General features: G+C 48.6%; 1 pseudogene; it reads left to right on the top strand.

The window, feature by feature from the left end:
• Window positions 1–19284: 19284 nt before the first annotated feature.
• Window positions 19285–19925, top strand: LOC113913111 (annotated as a pseudogene).
• The last annotated feature ends 437 nt before the right edge of the window (window positions 19926–20362 follow it).

The raw sequence follows: 20362 nt of genomic DNA, 5'->3' as shown, positions 1-20362 counted from the left end.
TATAGATGGTAGTGCTGACTACCACGTGGCCAAGCATCAAATCCCTGATGCTCCACTGCTGCTCAATTTGGAAGAACCTGCAGCATATCTTATCTCCGGGACCCTAATGTAGAGGCGAATTAGGATTGAAATCGTTCTCATGGCCCAGACACCTCCTGCAGGGCACTGGAGGATTTGAGAAAGTGAGGGCAGCTCTAGGTTCAGGGGTCAGGAAATTTTCTCCAGGGTCCTGGGCAGGTGTCAGGTCCTCAGGATCTCTCTTCCCAGAGAAACAACTACATACATACCTGTCCTGGATCCATCTCTCACCAGCGTGGCCACTCGGGACAGTCACTCCATCACCCTAAATTTCAGGGCCCTCCACTGTAAAATGCGGGTTAATACCCCATATCTTCCCCTCCAACGGTCCTGGTGCAGGGATGACAAGAGTGGATGATACACTTTCTCTGAGAGTTGCAAAGCTTCATTCCCATGTGAAGGATAAAGAGTGAGCTTCCAACCTCCCATGCAGTGCAGTCATCCGAGTCCCATGTCTGGAGTCACCCACTACCAGGTGTCTAGCTCATTCTAGAGGAAATCAGAACCTGAATACCTCCAGAGCCGTTGTGAAGTAGCAGTCCTTAACTATGTCTGAGGCTCTACTTGGAGGAAATCACTTTTACCATCGCAACAGCACACTAATAAATAGGACGTATCAATATTTCCACATTTCAGAGCAGGAAACTGACACACAGAGGACTCTCGGTAACTCTCTCAGGTATGGGGACCTGCTAAATGGGATGTGAATCCAGGCCAACAGGCGTGGTGACTGTGTTTTGCTGCCTTTCTAAAATGTCCCTGCTAAAACACAGTAATTGCACACAAAAACTGCCTGTTGGGGGATTTCAGCACACCACACTGCAACATCTTCCTACGTTCAGCATTGAATGACGAACGTCTACTAGACAGCTGGCGAGTAGGGGGAGCAGAGGTTGAACTAGGAGTAAATTATGACTCCTGTCCCGATGGCAAGATGCCAACAATGCTCTCTATTTGTATGCATTTCTCAGGACTCTGTATGGAAGGAGAGAGGGAAATCGCGGAGCCCCCCACAAGCACGTCGGCCTCTTCCACAGAAAAAAAGAAAAGAGTTCGCTTCTCCCTCCAAACCAGGTCTCCGCAATCGGGGGCTCCGAGGGAATTTACTCATGAAATTGATTTAGGAAGAAGTCTTTCATTCAGTAGCAAAGACCGAACAGAAGAATGTAAAAATGCTGAGACAGATTTTCCTACTCTCTCACATACACAGATTTAAATGATTAAGTCCATCACCCTTAATTATAGAGGTCCAGATGAATTTCTCCCTGAAACTGGATCCATGAGTCATAGGAAAAAAACCGTCTACTAGCTGAATGTATGGACCTTAGCTATTTTTGAACACAAGTCAATACAGATCTCTCCATGAAACTCTTGTTTCTAGATTTTTCCTCAGTCGACGACAATGTTTTGAACCTGTTCAGATTAAAATAAAGTTGGAAAAGAAAATACAGGACGTTTCCATAGCCCACCTCTCCACTTTCCTCCGTTAACCACATCTTACACGTGTGGTTACGATTAACAAGAAAACCTCAAAGTTTTTACGAACTAAAGTCCACATTTCACATTAAAACATTCTTTGTGTTTACCGTTGTACACGTTTGACATATACGTCATGTCAAGGATTCCCGTTCCGGCGACAGACATAAATCTGTGCAGCAATGTTCGGGACAGCAGTATTGCCAGTGGCCATAGACAGACACAACCCACAAATCCATCCTGTGAGGGAAGGACACATTAAATGGGATACGTACACATAATGGAATGCGATTCAGCCATAAGAAGAAACTAAAATAGTCAATATGCTACAACATGGATGGACCTTGAGAAATTAAGATACCTTTGATGAAGGCACGCACAGAAAGACCAGTGTTACAATATCCTATATTTTCAGGAAACGAGAGTAGGCAAATTCGTAGACCTAGAAAGTAGAAAGTAGGATGGAGGGAGGAAGGGGAGAGGTACAGGAAATTTTCATGGGTACAGAAGTTACTTAGGATGGAAATGCTTTGGATATAGATGGTAGTGCTGACTACCAAGTGACCAAGCTCCTGGTGATGGGTGAGCACCACTTTCTCCCACTCCAACCATGGTGGGAGCGTTCACACAGGAGGAGCGTCCCCTGGTCCTGTCCAGCCCACCCGCCCCCCCTGGGCCAGACCCACCATCTTGCTGACACCCTTCTGTCTCCTTGCAGACAACAATGGCTTTGAGCCAGGTGAGTTCAGGCTGTCCACCCCAGGGGATGGTAGCGTGAAGGTTCCTCCCCCCAGTGCCTGGAGCACCCTCTGCCCGCTGCAGGGGCCTCTCTGGCCGACCTGGAAGACTCGGCCGACAGCAGTAGTGCCCTGCTTGTGCCCCTGACCCTGGTCAGAGTGGAAGCACCGCGGCCACAGAGGTGCTGCTGGGGGTCGGCTCCCACAGCCACAATTCCCTCAGTACTGTGATGTAGAAGACGGTCTGGCCCACGGCACCGACAGGCAGAGAGCACCTTTTTGCTGTCCTGCTGTCAAGAACACCTTGATCCTCACGGGAGACTTACAGGGCCTTTGAGTCAGCCTGGACCCAGCTGCACGGCTACATACCCACTGATGGCGTGCGTGTGCACGCACACACCGCAATGGCTCCCGAGGAAGCAGACACCTGCACTGGGTCTCCTGGAGGGGCTCCAGAAACATGCATAGCTGTCGGGCCCTGTCTGTTTCTTTTCAAATGGCAGAAGAATGACGAATTTCGCTCAGACCACACGTTTCAGAAGTAGGGAACAAAGAGGGCACTGTGGGCAGGGACAAGGACCAAACCACACCTGTCTTTGGTGGGCTTGCCGGCCAGAGCATGCTGTCTGGAGGAGCCTGCCAAACGGCCACCGAGCCCCGGCTGCCAGCAGGCGGGAGGGGCGCTTCCAGGCACCGCTGTGTTTGTGGACTGTCAGTGCTGTCCGGGCACTTGGTCTGCCTCAGGGTCGACAGCCTTGGAGGTTACACAGGGACTGCTCTGAGGATCCCCCCCCACCACAGCCGGGAACATCAAGGGTGACCCTGGCCTGGTCTGCGACTCGTGTGGACCGCTGGTGCCCGAGGCCCTGAGAAGGGGGTCTTGGAAGGAGTCTGAACTCTCCACTGTGAAGCCCAGTTCTGTGCCAGTAAGCCCTGGCCCCACCCTGTCATTTTTCTCCCCAGCATTGCTGTGCGTGGCTCCCCCAAGAGGCAGCCCTGGAGTTGGGCCAAGACCCTTAGCCAGGCATGAGTGTTCTGGCCCTGGACCCTCTGTTGGGGGTTGGGGGCTAAGCCGGCTCCTGTCTGCTACTCTCTGGAGCCCCCAGTCCTATTGAATTTGCCCCTGGGCCTGCCCTGCCGCTCACCCCATCTTGTTTGTGCCATAAGGGGTTCTTTCTTGTGGGGAGGGGTGGCTGAAATGAATGCCCCGGGCTGTGTCCATCTCCTGAAAGTCCACTTGCACACTATCACCACTGGGGCCGAGTGCCCAGTGGCCGCATGCCACCTTCCCCTAGTCCTCAGCAGCTCGGGGTGTGGGGTATCCTGCCCAGGGGCCTTTGGACGAAGAGACCCGATTGCCTGCTCTTGGGAAGTGGTCTTGTGTCCTGACACGGGGCTTTTAGAATTTCTGAGGTTTGGAGGTTAAGCGGGTTCTGTGCGATTTTTAGCACGTCCATATCTTTTCTACGTGGAATGTCTGGATCTTTTCCTTTTGTGTGTGTGTGTGTATCTGTGTGTGTGTACGTATGTGTCCATGTTTTGCAGGTGGTGGCGGTACACCAGAACGTGGGTATGATGCCCCAGGTTCCCCGGGCAGCAATGGCCTTGGGGGTGGCACTTAGGCACAGCGAGGTCTGCATCTCCACCCTTGAGGTGGAGGCTGAGAGCATGGAGCCCTGCTCCTGGACCCTTGTGGAGCCTTTCCAGACCAGCATGCATCCTTAGGAGAGGAGGAGGAAGGGAGCAGGGAGGGAGAGGAGCAGGCAGGGAGGAGGCAAAGTCCTGCATAGACAGTCATGGAGACAGTGAGTGCCTACACGAACGACAGGATGACACAGACTTCATTCCTGGTCAAGGAGAGAACCAGAGGTGGGCAAAGCAGGTGGGAGCCCAGAGACCCACTTCCACCCTGTGCAGAGAAAGGCACCAAGGCCAGGGAGGACTCAGAGCCGAGGACACATCAAACTGAGGTCAGAGCCCAGCATCCCAGAGCAACAGGCCATAGGCTGTCCCCTCCACTAACTCTCCTTTGTCCTTTCCCACGGCCGCCCCAGCATCACCACTGCTCTCCGCATGTGAAGAGGACTCCACGGACGAAGAAGATTCCGATGGAAAGAGCAACATTGTCCCTGTAATTCATTTCCTCCTCAGTTCTTGCCCTTCCTCTCTCTGCGGTCCAGGAGCTCCTCTTCCTGGCTCCTCGCCATTCCCTGGTTTGACGAGGCCCACCTGGAGGACCTGGCCTCCTGCAGGCACTGAGGCTTTGCATCTGCAGTGCTCAGGAAATCACTCTGCAGCCCTCCTCAGCCTTTCTTAGCATCACCCTGACCCCTCACCACTGAGTCTGGGAAGCAGCCCTGAACAGCTGAGCAGGGAGCTGGGCTGGGAGTCCGCAGGGCAGAGCTCACCCTGCTGGAGGGGCCTGGGGATGGGAGGCCGGGCCTGGGACCCCCACTTGGGTGTTTGTCCTGCCTGGGGAGATGGTTATGCCTGATTCTGCTCTTCCTTGCAGCTCTCAAGATGATTCCCTTCGACATACTTGCAAGAAAGAACAGGGAAGCCATTTCTCAACCAGAGGAGAAGGGCTCAGGAATGGGGTGAGTTTGGCAGGAAATGGGGAAGGCACACATGCACACATGTTCTCCATTGCTTCCCTGACTAACTTGTTGGCACCTCAGGAAACCGCATGAAACCTGGATGCTGCCCTAGCGCCTGAGCACAAAGAGGAGACAAGAGGAAGGTCCTAGTCCCTGCAGGCTCTAGGATGCCCTGAGCACATCCCACGGGGAACCTCACCCTGATCCGTACAACTTCCTGTGCTGGTCGAGCTTTACCCTCCAGCAGCTGCTGACCTTGGAGGGAGGGCAGTGGGTACCTGTAGGGACCGGCTCCCAGAAGGTGTATGCACTGTGCTCTTCTGGAAAAGGGCCCTGGGTGTTCTTGATCCCCTCACTCTGCAGGACCCAGGCCTGCCCTCCAAACCTGCATAACTCAGTAGAGTGCTTCCTTCAGAACATCACTAATTGGGATGAGAGAGTGGTGGTGGCCAATCGCCACTTCACGCATCTGAGGAATGAGTGAACAAGACTGGCCCCCGGGCTAATGTGAGCAGAACAGCTCACCTCACCCAGCTGTGCATCCCTGTGGGCACAAAATAGGCCCCTGTACCAAGCTGACACATGTAGGACTGCCACTCACGTGGGAGCTGCCCCACGCCTTGGGCCCCCTGAGCCTCCTGAAGCCTTGGGGGAAGTAGGGGGTCACCTCCTGGCATCATTTCTCCATGTGAGTTTCAGGTTCTATTGATTCTGCTCAGCCTGTAGGCAAGACCCTCAGGGGAAGCCCACCCTGTCTTTTCCCAACTCACCCATGCCCTGCCCACAGTGTGTGGACTCTGCAAAGTCACTTCCCATGTGGGTCAGGAGCACATAGTCTCTGCCACGCCACCTGCAACACACACGTTTGTAAAGACTCCTCCACAGAGAAGGGCATGTTGAGGGTACTCGGAGAGGCTGGGGAAGGGACAGCCAAACAGGAGGAAGACCCGGCATTCACAGAGGAGGGTGGTCAGGAAAGGGGCCCTAGTGACACTAGGAATGTAACCTTCATTCAGCCCCAGGGTTCCATGAAAGCTTCACTTTCTTCATGCCACAGATGGGTCCTGCAGGAAACCCTGCACCCGAAGACCTCAAGACACGTCCAACAATAAACCGTAGGCCTCTTGTAAGAGCTGCCCCAAACCACACGCCACTCGCGATCTCATACCACTCCACCTGCTGTTTCCCACAAGTGCACAGCAGGACAGTCTGAGCATGACCCAGATGCTCCAGATGCTCCACAGGTCCACAGAGAAAGTGAGCCAGGAGGGAGCTCGGGCTCCATCTGCAGGTTCGATATTGGCCCCGAGGAAGAGTCAGCGTGAAAAGCATGCACGTGGAACAAGGAGAAGAAACACGCCTGGAGGAACTGCTCTCCTGCACCTATCCTTTGCAGGCCACAAAGTCTTTTGTCTGTCCGACCACAGGATGGCACTGGGACCCCTGAGGACAAAACGAGGAGACCATCTGAGTCGGCCACACACGCAGAGCTGGGTTTCCAGTCACTGCTGATGACTGACACTCTGAGGAGGCGGCGACGCTCTGGGCCTTCAACAGTGCATTGTCTGGTGAGAATGGGCCCACCTGGGACTGTGGGGCCCAGCAGCCTTCCAGGCTTTTCCCCCGTCGGCTGCAGGGGCTGCTCCTCCTCCCCCCTGTCCATCCAGTCCCCAGCAACAATGCAGAGCATGAGAGATGCAGGAGGAAGCGGGACTGCCCGGGTCCCGTGGCCACTCTGGAACCTACTGGATGGGCAGCAGCCATGCCAGCTATATTCCCCTGCCGCTCAGTCCCTCAAATGCCCCCGTCGCTTCCACGCACAGGTCTGTGACCGATGCTGGGCGCAACACTGGCAGTGGCACCACAGAACAAGCCCACCTCAGCCTGTGTGTGTTTCTGGAGCAGCAACAGGTTTAGGGAGGAGGGCCTGCCCCAGATCTGAGCTCTACCTCTGGAGCACTCAGACACCACAGCAGAGACACTGGGGCCCCGAGCATCACCCTGCAACTTGGGGAAAACCTGGGCCTGAATTACTGGGATGCTACGTATCTATGACTTGCAGAAATGGGGTAAATTATTCATTTGTAAGCCAATGAAAACATTTAACTTTTCTCTCTCCTTGAACCCTCAAATTCATAAGTACTCTATGATTCCATGGCAATCATAATCATTTGCATAAGTTCAATAAGAATCTGTTTTCCTTGTAACAGGACATCATTGAAAACATTGGTTATTTTACCAATATTTTGACTGGAATGTCTTCTTTGAGAGAGACATGCATAGACTTAGATATGACCAGACAGCTTTAAGGAACTAAGGTTGACTTTTGGAAACGTGGAGCCATAAAGCCCTTTGGGAATGCTGGCCTGATACCTTGCTTACAGAGTTCCCAGCTGCCTCACCAGGTGGGTAAAGAATGTCACTTCCTGGCAGGTGCAGGAACCTCGGGATATACTGGGGACCTCAGCAAGAGGAATCTGCCCAAATCCACAGGTATTGCAGGCATGTCTGATGGCAAGCCCTTGGCTTGGCTTCTGGCCTGGAGAGACTACTCCAAGTTCAACCTAGAGATTCCTTAGAAAACTTCCAGCACGATCCATTGTTTTCATGTAACACCCAGTGCTCCATGCAGTATATGCCCTCCTTAATACCCATCACTGGGCTAACAAGACTGTGGATCACCACATCAAAAACTAATGATGTATTGTATGGTGACTGACATAATAAAACAAAATTTAAAAAACGAAAGAAAAGTTCCAGCAAAACAGATTTTAAAAGATCTGTATAATCAATGACTATTCTTGCTGCAAGTATGTAAATAATTAGTCCAAGTTTGTTAAAGCTGCACTTGTTTTTCAAATAAATGACTCCTGATTTGGCTATCTCTGGAAATGAGGGTTATTTTAGAGAGAAAAATTATGTTTCAATAACCCACCTTTGCGGATGTTAAATTCTAACTCTGCTTGTCTTCAAATATTTGTTGTTTACCTAAGCTAGACTACTTGAGGTAAACTTCAGAAAAATTACCACAGTAGCTCATATATAGGCAATCTCCTTGCTTGCTATTCTGTGGGGATAATAACAGGACCCCATGGGCATAGGATTATTTGAACAACTGGAAAATTGGGTTCATTCCCCAACGACTGTATATCTCAATGAAGACCTTGACTCATTCTATGTGGCTGGGATGATGAAATCATTCGCTAAAAGCCAGAGCATACCCCACTCCACAGGGTTAATTGTGGACTTATGGAGATAATGGATGACCCCACTTTCATTAAGATTGGGCTGGATGATGCACTTGGGGATGGCCTGGTCTCCGGACTAGTTTTCTCCCACTTGACAGTGATTCCTTGTAATTATCATACTAAGGCTGGATCTCCAAAAAAAGCGCTTCTTCATGGCTTCACCCCTCATAGTCATACTGATGCTAGAAGCCACGCCTATTGAGGTACAATTGCAAACAGAGGCTTTAGCTAAGCATACCACAGCCCTCCTGGTAAAAGTAGCCTCAACGTCCACTTCAGGACCATCCCTGACCAGAATGACGTCATGTCAGGCCCAGAGTGTCATACAGACCAAAGCACACCAACATATGATAGGAGGCTGACTTATTAAGTACCAGGTTATGCTTATAGATATGCCCAAATTAATACCTAAAACCTGTACAACTTTAAACCCTGCTACCCTTATGTCTGGACCTGACCATTATACCTCTCCAGAGCATAACTGTTCAGAGGTTATTAAATCGATCAGATTTAACATGCCCCTATGAAAATACAGAGGATAGTTGGTTTACCAATGGCAATATTTTCATGGAAAGGGGGTAAGAAAAACTGGCTATGCTCTATAATCCGTCTAACCCAGACTGTTGAGGCCAAAGCCCTGTCAGCAAACACGTCTGCCCCCAAAGCAGAATGAAGAGTGCCCACCTGTTCACTGCAGGTGGCAAAAGCCTTAAAAGTATTTATACTGACTCCAAATATAACTTCCTAGCCCTATATGCCCATGGAGCAATTTAAAGAAAAGGGGATTATGATCAAGCCATGACCCCCCAATCCAATATGGGCCTGAAATGACTGCACGATCAAAGAAGGGCTCCAAAACCGAGTAGCCCTTGAAATCCTGACTGCAGTTCAAGGAGGCCCCGTATTGGATGGCTGGTGCCTGGCTGAGACCCAGTGGCTATGCAGCTCTAACCTGTGGCCACGGCTCCCCCAGGCTGGACAGGCCACTGTACTCTTGGGTTTTGCCTGGATGCAAGGGTGCATTATGAAAACCATCACCAACCCAGCAACCTTCCAACTAATTAAAGCAACCGTGGACACGTTCTGTGTTCCACTGTGATGGCCACCTGGCATCCATCTCTGTTCCCTCTTTGGGACTGGAGGATGTCATGTGGCACGTGGAAGCTCTTAAGTAGTACACAGTCAAGGCCCTAGATGATACCCAAATCAGTATTTCTCTACTAAATACTGAAATAACTCAAATGCGTAAAGCAGTTCTACACAATAGAATGGCATTCGATGTTTTACCTGCTGCAAAAGGTGGAACGTGTGCTACTACAAAGACAGAATGCTGGGTGTCCATTCCAGATTATCACAGAAAGATTTCGGGGTGTCTGTCAGACATGAGTGCTCAAATTGGCGCTTCAAAGGATCCCTCTCTTTCCTTTAAAGATTGGCTAAACTCTTGGGCTGGGGGAGGATTCTCATCCACTATCAAGAGACTCTTAATTGGGCTTCCCTTTCTTTCGGTTATTCTAAACATGTTTGTTGTTTTCTCCAGTGTCTCTCCACTTGGTGCCCAGAATCCTTCATGGCAATAACTTCCAGACGACAGCTGGCCCCTTCCACTCAGGAAGAGCCACACAAACGTTCTCCCCTGGACTCACCCTTTCGCAACTCCTACATATACAGGCCCCAACTGACCAACAGTGACCCATAGGTAGGGACATCTCTATGCCCCTCTTCAGCAGGAAGAAGTTACAGAAGATGAGACCTTCCACCTTCAACAACCTTCAAGACTGAAGGGTCAAAACTGTTCACCAGACGCTGGCACCGAATACCGCCCCGCCTCCCACGTGATTTGTGTGACAATCCTCAGGCACTCCTGGCTGTCCCTGTGCTGTAATAAAATCACCTTTTTGCAACCAACGTCTCAAGAACTCTCTCTTGACTGTCAGCCTCTCACCCTAACGTCTTTCCCACATCAGTCCTCACCTCTTATAAGGCTCATGTGGAAACACCCCTGCAATACTGCCACATTTCTTTCAACACATTCGTCTCTAACCACCTAACCTGTGGCTTATTCCATAGCCTCGGAGAACAGGAGATTTCTGTTAATCTTGGTGGGAAACTGTTGACATGGCACCTCTTTCAGGCCCTCGGTTTTGTTGATTTTCCCCATCTTAATCGCCCCAGCATCCCATCCTCATGTACTTTTTCTCGCTCACATTTTACCTTGTCAATAGTTTCTAATCACCAATGTCCTATAACGTGTTTCTGCTCCTTGGTAGACAATTCCATTTCATTTCTTTGTGATCAAGGTCAAATTTTAACACTCTGATGTTTGCCTCGCAGCTGTCACATTTTCCTTCCCCTCATACCTCTCTACCTCTTTCTCTTCTCCCTTTTATTTTCAGGCACTTTATTTTTATGTTTATTTTTTATGATGCTCAGTTAGCCACTGTACAGTCCATCAATCACTTTTGATGTAGTGTTCCATGACTCATTAGTTACATTTTACACCCAATGCTCATCACAGCACATGCCCTCCTCAATACCCATTGCTCTGTGATGAACTCACATAAGCTCATGTGGGGGGAAACACTAGAGCTCGATCGTAGTGCGAGAAGCTTCAGGTGGAGCTCCAGCCTGAGCTTACACCAAGAACTCAGGGTGCGCATCATCCCTGACACAGTAGCGAAGGTGCAGGAACCCTCCGGGGACACCCTGGATCATTGCTGCTGCTGAAATCCAATGAAATCCAATCCAATGTGGGAATCCCATTACACGTGGAGCCAACACATCAAGGACCTGGGAGGACTCACGCAGAATAAAATCCTCTCAGTGGGATGAGGAAGGGAAAGTCCTCACTTATCCCATTTTCCTTAGGGAACAAGGACATCCTCACACTGAGGAAACACCGATTCCAAAGCAAGGAGGAAAATCCTTCCCCTGACATTCACATCAGAAAACTCTAACCGGGAATATATTTCACAAAGAATCTTTCCTTTTATTGTGCAATTGAGACGGGAGCTCAGACACTGGCAACCGTACACTCCAAGTAGACACAATGGTGAAGTGTTCTGAGAATTGTTGAATGTGACATTCAGGAACAGGTAACCAAGAAAGTAGCCATCTCACTTCAATAGATCAGTACTTCCAAATATGGTAGCACTACTGAGTGGACGTCTGTCTGTCAGAACCACAGACACTGTGCTGAGTGACAATTCCCAACTCCTTCTTCAACAAAAGCCCAAATGAAGAAGAACAAAGAGCATGGACTGATGCCAGGTGATTCTGTCTATCAGAAGAGACACCAAATTAAAGACTCTCCACAACTAGGACGGAAGGGACCTCACCACGCCCTGTTAACCACTTCCTGGGACAACAAATTAGAGGGAATCAACCAAATGAATGGTCTTCAACTCCTACGACTGCCACCCGGCTCTTCCCAGGATGACATTCACCTTCAACCCAGGATGAGAAGCAGAAGACAACTGAGTAGAAAGCTAACCTCATGATTCAGGACCAGCCCTGTTCTTGTTCTCATTATTCTTTTTAACTCTGGTAACTTAGATGATCTTATGTCTGCTGGTTCATCTCCCCCCCCCCCCGCCATAACAGCTTCCTAAAATCTCATGCTTACCTGCTCATCATGCTGATTTTACACCCAAGAGCCCCACAATTAGCTAATCTAGAGACAATTTAAACCACCTGTTTAGCACATGATGGAATGACTCCAATGTGCCTTTTCCTTTCTGCTGCTCCCTATTTTGGGGGTATATTTATTATAGGGGACCTATGTTAGGAGGAATATTCCAAGCCATGCTGCCATGTTCATTCTGAAAGGCAATGGACCAGCTGAATGAGTCACTTTATTCTGGTTAGGAGTTAAGGACTTAGCCTTTTGGGAGACAGTGGTAAAAAGGATTTCTCTGTGGGGCCAAGACACTGCAGCAAGTAGCAATTTAGGCTGATGGAAGAAAAGCCACTTGATTAAGGACAACAAGATCCGACAAGGAGGGGAGAATGTATCTCAGTTAGTGTTGGAAGTAGAAGAACCTTGGTAACATTGCTCTGGGCAAAATGTGAGCTGGTTTTCCAGCACAGAAATTGGTCTGGGTGTACCTTTTGTAGAATCATATAATGATCCTACAAAAAAAAGTAAAAACACAACACAACAAAACAAAACAACAAAAAAGCAAAAAAGCTCCAGGAAGGGAATGTGTAAGTAGCACTGAGTAAATGGAGAGAGGTCTCCAGGGCCTCAGTGGCCCATTCTTGGCTCAGCAACTCAGGGACCTAGAGGTGTAGAGAGTAGAGGTCTGGGAGATGCGCTGTCGTGGCTGCAATGACACCAGTCTGATGTCTCCAGCCCACTCCATTTCCGCGTGACTGTGACTTGCAGCACAAAATTTGTTCCACGGCATTAGATGTGTCCTGTTTTCCTTCTGAAGCAGACTGCTGCTCTCAGGGCCAAAACTGTGATCACTTCTGTTGCCACGATGTAAACCACCGCCAGGCTAACTCTAGACATTTTGTGATGCATTTAGATGAGGCAGCATGGCTTCATTCCAGGAATGCCTCCATTCAGGACATCCTCAGTAAGGCAGGCGCCCTGCTGGATGCTGAGGACTGTGGGAGTTCCGTTTTACAGGTAAATAACTGAGACTCACAGGCCTTGAGTGTCTTGTTCAGAGTCACTAATACATGAAAGTGGTCATGTGGCTTGGGTAGATACGGCTCATTGTCTCTAAAACTCCTCATCTTCTTTTTCCTTGCGGACAGTGACTCGAATTTAAGGCCGCCAAGTGCCCACCCACAAGTGATGACTTATGATGAAGACAATCATGACAGGGGTGCCTGGGTGGCTCAGTCAGTTAAGCATCCGCCTTTGGCCCAGGTCCTGATCCTGGGGGCCTGGGATGGTCTTGGGTTCAAGGTCCCCAGCTCGGGCTTCCTGATTAGTGGGGAGTCTGCTTCTCCCTCTCCCTCTGCCTCTCTCCCTGCATGTGCTCTCTCTCTAATAAATAAATAAAATCTTAAAAAAAGACACAATTATGACAAAGCTGTTTCCCAATTCCTCAGCCTTTTCTGCAGTTAGAGGGAGCCCTGTGATCCAGTTATGACCCATAAAACTTAATGAAAACACTGCTCCATGTGACTCTGAAAAGCCTTTTGTTTTTTGCGGAAAACAAGGGGGAGCAGGGAATGTGGCTCACGTGACTTCTCACAATTCTTCTCATTGACTTTTAAGCAGATATAATATCTGGTGCTGCTGCAGCCATCTTGTGTCCATGAGGAGAGAGAGGAAGGAAGGAAGGAAGGAAGGAAGGGAGGGAGGGAGGGAGGGAGGGAGGGAGGGAGGGAGGGAGGGAGTGGTGAGGGAGGGAGGGAGGGAGGTAAGAAGGAAAATCATAAGCCTCAGAGGTAACCCAGCCTGGGTCCCTGGTGTCATTATTAAAGCAGCTAAAGCAATGCCAGCAACTGCCTACTCCAGATTTCTGTGAGTTAAATAATCCTCTCTTTTAAGAACACACGTTGTTCACATTCTCTGGTAATGGTAGCCAAATGCACACCCAGTAAAGTATCAGAGGAGAGCTGGACTCTCTTCACGGCTGCTTGACACCACTGTCTTCTTGGTTTCCACTCTACCATGTTACCTACTTGGCAAAAGAGTCCTCAGCAGGTTCTCAGAATCCAATGGGACACGGCAACAATGTCATGCAGCAAGGTCAGGCTGAAGGACCCACACACACGATGCTGAGTCTCACCTTGCTGGGTGAGAGTCACCTAAGTGCTTCCTGCCTCACTCAGCTCCAAGTTGTCTGGATTGAGTCCAAGCCTGCCTATGAGTGAGGGAAGTCTGAAGTGTGTGGGAGGGTGGGGAATGTAGCTTTGACTGAGGCAGGGAATCTAGCAGGACCTACCCTACCTGGTGTTCGGGTTGTTCCAGGGACCTCTGGGTGTGCCACCCTGCTGTTCCGGCAGCACCGGTCATTACCAGGCTCTCTGAAAAGACTAGGGAATCACTCTTTCTCTGTGGAGAAATAGTTTCAGCTTCTGCAACAGCAAACTACCCCAAAACTCAGGGGTGTACAACAGCACTCATTTTGTTTTCCTCACAATTCGGGGAGACAAGAAAGTGGGGAGGCTTTGGCAAGGCAATTCTCACTTGAGTCACTCATGCTGTTGCCACCAGATGATGGCTGATGTTCAGTGGTCCGAGGACTAGGCGGTGATGGGCATCCAGGATGGAATACCCAGCAGCCTCACTTGTCAGGCTGGAGGTTGCTGGAGCTGGGGGCTGGAGCACCTGCAGGTGGCTTCTCCAGCATGGAGATCTCAGAGCTGATGTATTTCTAACATGGCACCTGGTTTCTCCAAAAGCCTCCAGTGCAAGCACCCAAAGAGAAAGAGGTTTTTCTGATCTGACCTTGGAAGTCACACAGCATCACTTCCAATTCTTCCCATTGGTCACAGACAACTCACTAATAAGGTCGTGCTCCCTCTAGCTGGGGGACACAGAGTCAGAGAATTCTAAGCAAGTGTTTTTACAACCAAGCACAATCATCTGGAAGGAGATTCTGCTGGAGAACCATCTAGAAGGGAAATGTTCTGTTAGCCAACAGCACTGTGATGAAGGCAGAGATGCCCAGAAATGGCAGACCATGATTTCGAGCACCCGTTCTCTTTTCTGATCAGAAAATAATACGTGCTAATTGTGGAAGCTCTGGAAAGCAGCAGTTAAAGTTTTTTAACTTAAAAAAGTTAAAATCATGTTGTCCATCATCTCACCCAAGATAGAACCACTGATGACATTCCAACCTGTTTCCTTTCAGGTCTTTTATCCCCAAGATAATCTCAGATCACACGTAGTTCTGTGCAAGAAATGAAACCAGGATAGGGGCTGGAACAGGTTTGGGGATTGGGGAGTGACTGTCTTAGATGTGCTTGTCAGGGAGGCCTCTTGGAACGGGTGGTGTTTTCATGGAAACCAAAATGATAAAAAGGCTTGGGGAAGGGTACTAAATGAGAAAAAAAATGTAGCCAGGAATACTCTATCCAGCTAGGCTGTCACTGGAAATAGAAGGGGAGATCAAAAGCTTCCAGGACAAACAGAAACTAAAAGAATTTGCGATCACCAAGCCAGGCCTACAAAAAATATTGAAAGGGTCCTTTAAGCAAAGAGAGAGCCTAAAAGTAACATAGCCCAGAAAGGAATAGAGACAATATACAGTAACAGTCACTTTACAAGCAATACAATGGCACTAAATTCATATCTTTCAATAGTTACCCTGAATGTAAATGGACTAAATGCACCAATCAAAAGACAGAGGCCATCAGATGCATAAAAAACAAACAAACAAACAAATAAACAAGACCATTCGATATGCTGTCTGCAAGAAGACTCATTTTAGACCCAAAGACACTTCCAGATATAACGTGAGGGGATGGAAAACCATATACCATGCTAATGGACATCAAAAAAAAGCTGGGGTGGCAATCCTTCTATCAGGCAAATTAAATTTTAAACCAAAGACTGTAATAAGAGATGAGGAAGGACACTAATCATGCTTAAAGGGTCTATCCAACAAGATCTAACAATTGTAAATATTTATGCCCCTAATATGGGAGCAGCCAATTATGTAAGCCAATTAACAACAAAATCAAAAAACACCTCAACAACAATACAAGGATAGTAGGGGACTTTAACAGCCCCTCAATGAAATGGAAAGATCATCTAAGCAAAAGATCCACAAGGAAATAAGGGCTTTAACGGACACACTGGACCAGATGGACTTCACAGATCTATTCAGAAAGTTTCATCCCAAAGCAACAGAACACACATTCTTCTCCAGTATCCATGGAACATTCTCCAGAATTGATCACATCCTGGGTCACAAATCAGGTCTCAACCGGTACCAAAGGACTGGGAACATTCCCTGCATATTTTTGGGCCACAAGGCTTTGAAACTCGAACTCAAACACAATAGGAGATTGGGAAAGAACTCAAATACATCGAGGCTAAAGAGCATCCTCCTAAAGAATCAATGGGTCAACCAGGAAAATAAAGAAGAATTCAAAACAAAACTTCATGGAAACAAATGCAAATGAAAACACAACTGTCCAAAATCATAGGGATGCAACTAACGCAGTCCTAATGGGAAAGTATATAGCAATACAAGCCTTTCTCAAGAAACAAGGAAGCTCTAAAATACAGAACCTAACCCTTCACCTCAAGGAGCTGGAGAAAGAGCAGCAAATAAAGCCTAAACCCGGCAGGAGATGGGAAATAATAAAGATCAGAGCAGAAATCCATGACATAGAAACCAAAAGAACAGGAGAACAGAACAACGAAACTAGGAACTGGTTATTTGAAAGAATTAGTAAGACTGTCAAACCCTTGGCCAGACTTACCAGAAAGAAGAGAGAAAGGACCCAAATAAATAAAATCATGAATGAAAGAGAAGAGGTCACAACCAACCCCAAAGAAATACAAACAATTATGAGAACATATTATGAGCAACTATAGGCCAACAAATTCGACAATCCAGAAGACATTGATGCATTCCTAGAGATGTATAAACTACCAAAACTGAACCAGGAAGAAATAGAGAAACCTGCACAGACCCATAACCAGTAAGTAAATGGAAGCAGTAGTCAAAAATCTCCTAACAAACAAGAGACCCAGACCAGACAGCTTCCCAGGGGAATTCGACCAAACATGTAAAGAAGAATTAATACCTATTCTTCCAGAACTGCTCCAAAAAAACAGAAATGGAAGGAAAACTTCCAAACTCATTTTGTGTGGCCAGCATTACCTTGATCCCCAAACCAGACAAAGACCCTATCAAAAAGGAGAACTACAGACCAATATCCCTGATGAATATGGATGTAAACATTTTTACCAAAATACTAGCCAATAGGATCCAACAGTACATTAAGAGGATTATGTACCACACCCATGTGGGATTTATAACTTGGTTGCAAGGTTGGTTCAACAGCTACAAATCAATCCATGTGATATACTATATTATACATTGGATTAGGACCTGTCCTGATGGCCTCATCTTCACTTGATCATCTGGAAAGACCCTATTTCCACATAAGGTCATGTCACACATACTGGGGTTTAGGGCTTTAGCACCTTTTGGGGGCAAGGGGCTCAATTCAACCCATAAAGCTGGTGTTCCATGGGCAGTTGAATTTGGGAGCAAGAGTGCAAGGCAGAAGTCATACTTCATTCCCTGAGCATGTGTGTTCCTCTGTTCCTCCATGGTCAGAGGCCTTACGCAGGCAGAGTCCCTGCCATGGGCTGACAGCATCCCCTACCCCTGCCCACAGTTATGAAGCTCCTGGGAGGAAATCAAGCTAATAAAGGTCAGCGGGGGCAGGCTGACCAGCAGTCCCCTGCAGGGCCCCCAAACACTCAGGGTCCAGGGTTCCTACTGGCGTGAACCATTTTCCAATCCCACCATAGCCCCTGAGTAACGGATAGTCATGGGACAGAGTGACCGACAACTTGTTGGAAGGTTGGCTCTGTGTGCTCTGCTCTGTATCTTCTTCATCATGGGCCCAAACCAGGTAGCCTGATCCCAGCTCTCATTAGAAGAAAGCCCTTTCTACTCACACATAAATTCAAAACGGTGGCTCCAAGGGAGGAAATATTTAAGATCCTGACATATCCTGAACGGAGATGGTAAATCCGGCTGGCTTAGCAGGGGCTTGAGGGATGGAACTCCTATGGGCTGAATGGCGCCCTCACCGAAGTGACACTTTGTAGCCTCAGAAGGGACTGTATCTGCAGGTGAGGCCGTGAGAGAGGTCATTAAGGTAAACCGAGGTCACCAGGTTGGGCCCTAATCCAGGCTGACAGGTGTTCTTATAAGAACAGGACATCATGACGCAGACACACACAGAGGGAAGGCGACGTGGAGCCACAGGGTGAAGACAGTCATCTGCACGTGTGCGGACCTCCTCCACTCGTTCTTGTCCATCGTTTTGGTCAACAGAGATGATAACTTCATTTTCTGGCCACATAGTTCAGTCCCAACATCAGCATTTTTGGCAGTAGGTGAGCCTACTTGATTTTATATCAATGATGTTACTAGAGAATAGAGTTTGTGCCACCGAGAGGCTAGGAAGTCTTCATGTTTATAGGGCCACGAGCTCAAGAGCCACACACTGGGTTTGTGGAAGGAGCACCTTCACTTTTGGCAAGGTGGCATCGGGCAACATTTTACATTCTGAATTGGACAACAAAAGAGTTGCTCTTGGAGAAAATTTTTTTGAATTATTTGCTTGAACTTTGCTTTTAATTTGGTCACCTGGGGGCACAGCTATCTTTCCCTAAGATAAACCATATTAATTCCCGAGAAGATCGGTGAGAGAAATCCAGCAGAACTCTAGAAAAAAGGGAGGACAATTTTAAAATAAGAGGTTGAGAATGCATCTCACTGGCAAGGGAAGGAGAATAAAGTCCTTTGAATCCCTACATAAACTCTGGATTCTGAAGTCTGAGAAGAAAGTACTGCCAAGGTCTCCACATTTCTCCCAGATAGAGGACCTGGAGCCACGTGACTGTTGATTGCAGACCTTGGAAAGGCTGGGAGGGAGCTGAAAGTCAAAATGAAGGGCCATCCAATAAGGGGAAATACATTCTTCCTCCATTGAAATATGTTCTGTGAGAGGAAAAGCCAGCAGCTGGCCAGGGTGGGGGATTTCGGAGCCCGGGGGTTCTAGGCGATGGTCCCCGGTGCTTTTGTTTGCCCTCTGGGCAAGAATTCTGGCTGCCACAGAGCGCATCCCCAGGCATCTCCTTCCCAAATTAAAAGTCAACAGGGGAAACTCGGTCAGACACCCTTCCTCTCCCGGGCCCCTCCCGGTTCCCCCGCCCCATGTCCACTGGGGAGGCTGCCTGGTGTGGAGGCGGCGGCCGAGGCCGAGGCAAACTGTGGGTGACCGCGCCTGCAGGGGACTTTGCCATTCGTCCACTGGAACCTGGGGAGGAAGAACCAGAAGCACCCCATCCCCTCCCTCTCCACCATTTCGGATACCCCGCAGGGACTCGTTTTTGGGTTCCCACTGACTTCCAAGAAGGACGCGTGCCCCGCTCTGACCCAATCGCGGGTGGCCACCTGTCTTTGCCGCGGTGACCCCTCTCCCATGACCCTGCGGTGCCTCGAGCCGTCCGGGAATGGCGCGGAAGGGACGCAGAGCCAATGGGGGACTGCGGGATCCGCGGAGGAGTCGTCCCCGGAGGCGGCACGTTTGGCAAAGGCCCTTCGGGACCTCAAACAGGTTGGTACTGGGGAAGTATGACTGTTAATGAAGCCAAGGAGAAATTAAAAGAGGCACCAGAAGGTACTTTCTTGATTAGAGATAGCTCGCATTCAGACTACCTACTAACAATATCTGTTAAGACATCAGCTGGACCAACTAATCTGCAAATCGAATACCAAGATGGGAAATTCAGATTGGACTCTATCATATGTGTCAAGTCCAAGCTTAAACAATTTGACAGTGTGGTTCATCTGATCGACTACTATGTTCAGATGTGCAAGGATAAGCGGACGGGCCCAGAAGCCCCCTGGAACGGCACCGTTCACCTTTACCTAACCAAACCGCTCTACACATCAGCGCCACCTCTGCAGCATCTCTGTAGACTCACCATTAACAAATGTACCGGTACCATCTGGGGACTGCCTTTACCAACAAGACTAAAAGATTACTTGGAAGAATATAAATTCCAGGTATAAGTGTTTCTCTTTTTCTAACCATGCCTCGTATAGAGTCTCTCCGAATGCAGCTATGACAAAGAGAACCAAAACTTGAGTGACTGCTCTGGATAACTACTTGGGATTCTAAAAACAGCTGAAGTCAATCTAATTTAAACCTGTGCCGAGGTAGCTAGCTATTTAAAGTTCCCCCAAATATTTTCATCTGAGAGTGATGCTTACCTTCCTAAGGCTGACCAAGACCGGTTAATCCTCTTAAGTTAAAAAAAAAATGTCCCAAGGAAAGGCTGAAAGGAACATTTTATCAGAATGCCTTTGCCTTTCTGAGGTTCTTCCTCATTAGGTCAAAGGTCCACGCCCCGGTAGTAGGGAGAGAACCGGATGCAGGAGTACAGAAGGAGTGGAGGAACCTAACTGACAGCGGGCTTAGCTTCAATTTTAGATGCCTGGTGGTCAGAGTCCCCTCTAGGCCATTTTCTCTTTTTACATTCTTGATGTACCTAGGA

The sequence above is a fragment of the Zalophus californianus genome, chromosome 14 (assembly GCF_009762305.2).
Source record: "Zalophus californianus isolate mZalCal1 chromosome 14, mZalCal1.pri.v2, whole genome shotgun sequence".
Classification (NCBI taxonomy): Eukaryota; Metazoa; Chordata; class Mammalia; order Carnivora; family Otariidae; genus Zalophus; species Zalophus californianus.
This window is presented reverse-complemented; position numbering and strand designations above follow the sequence as displayed.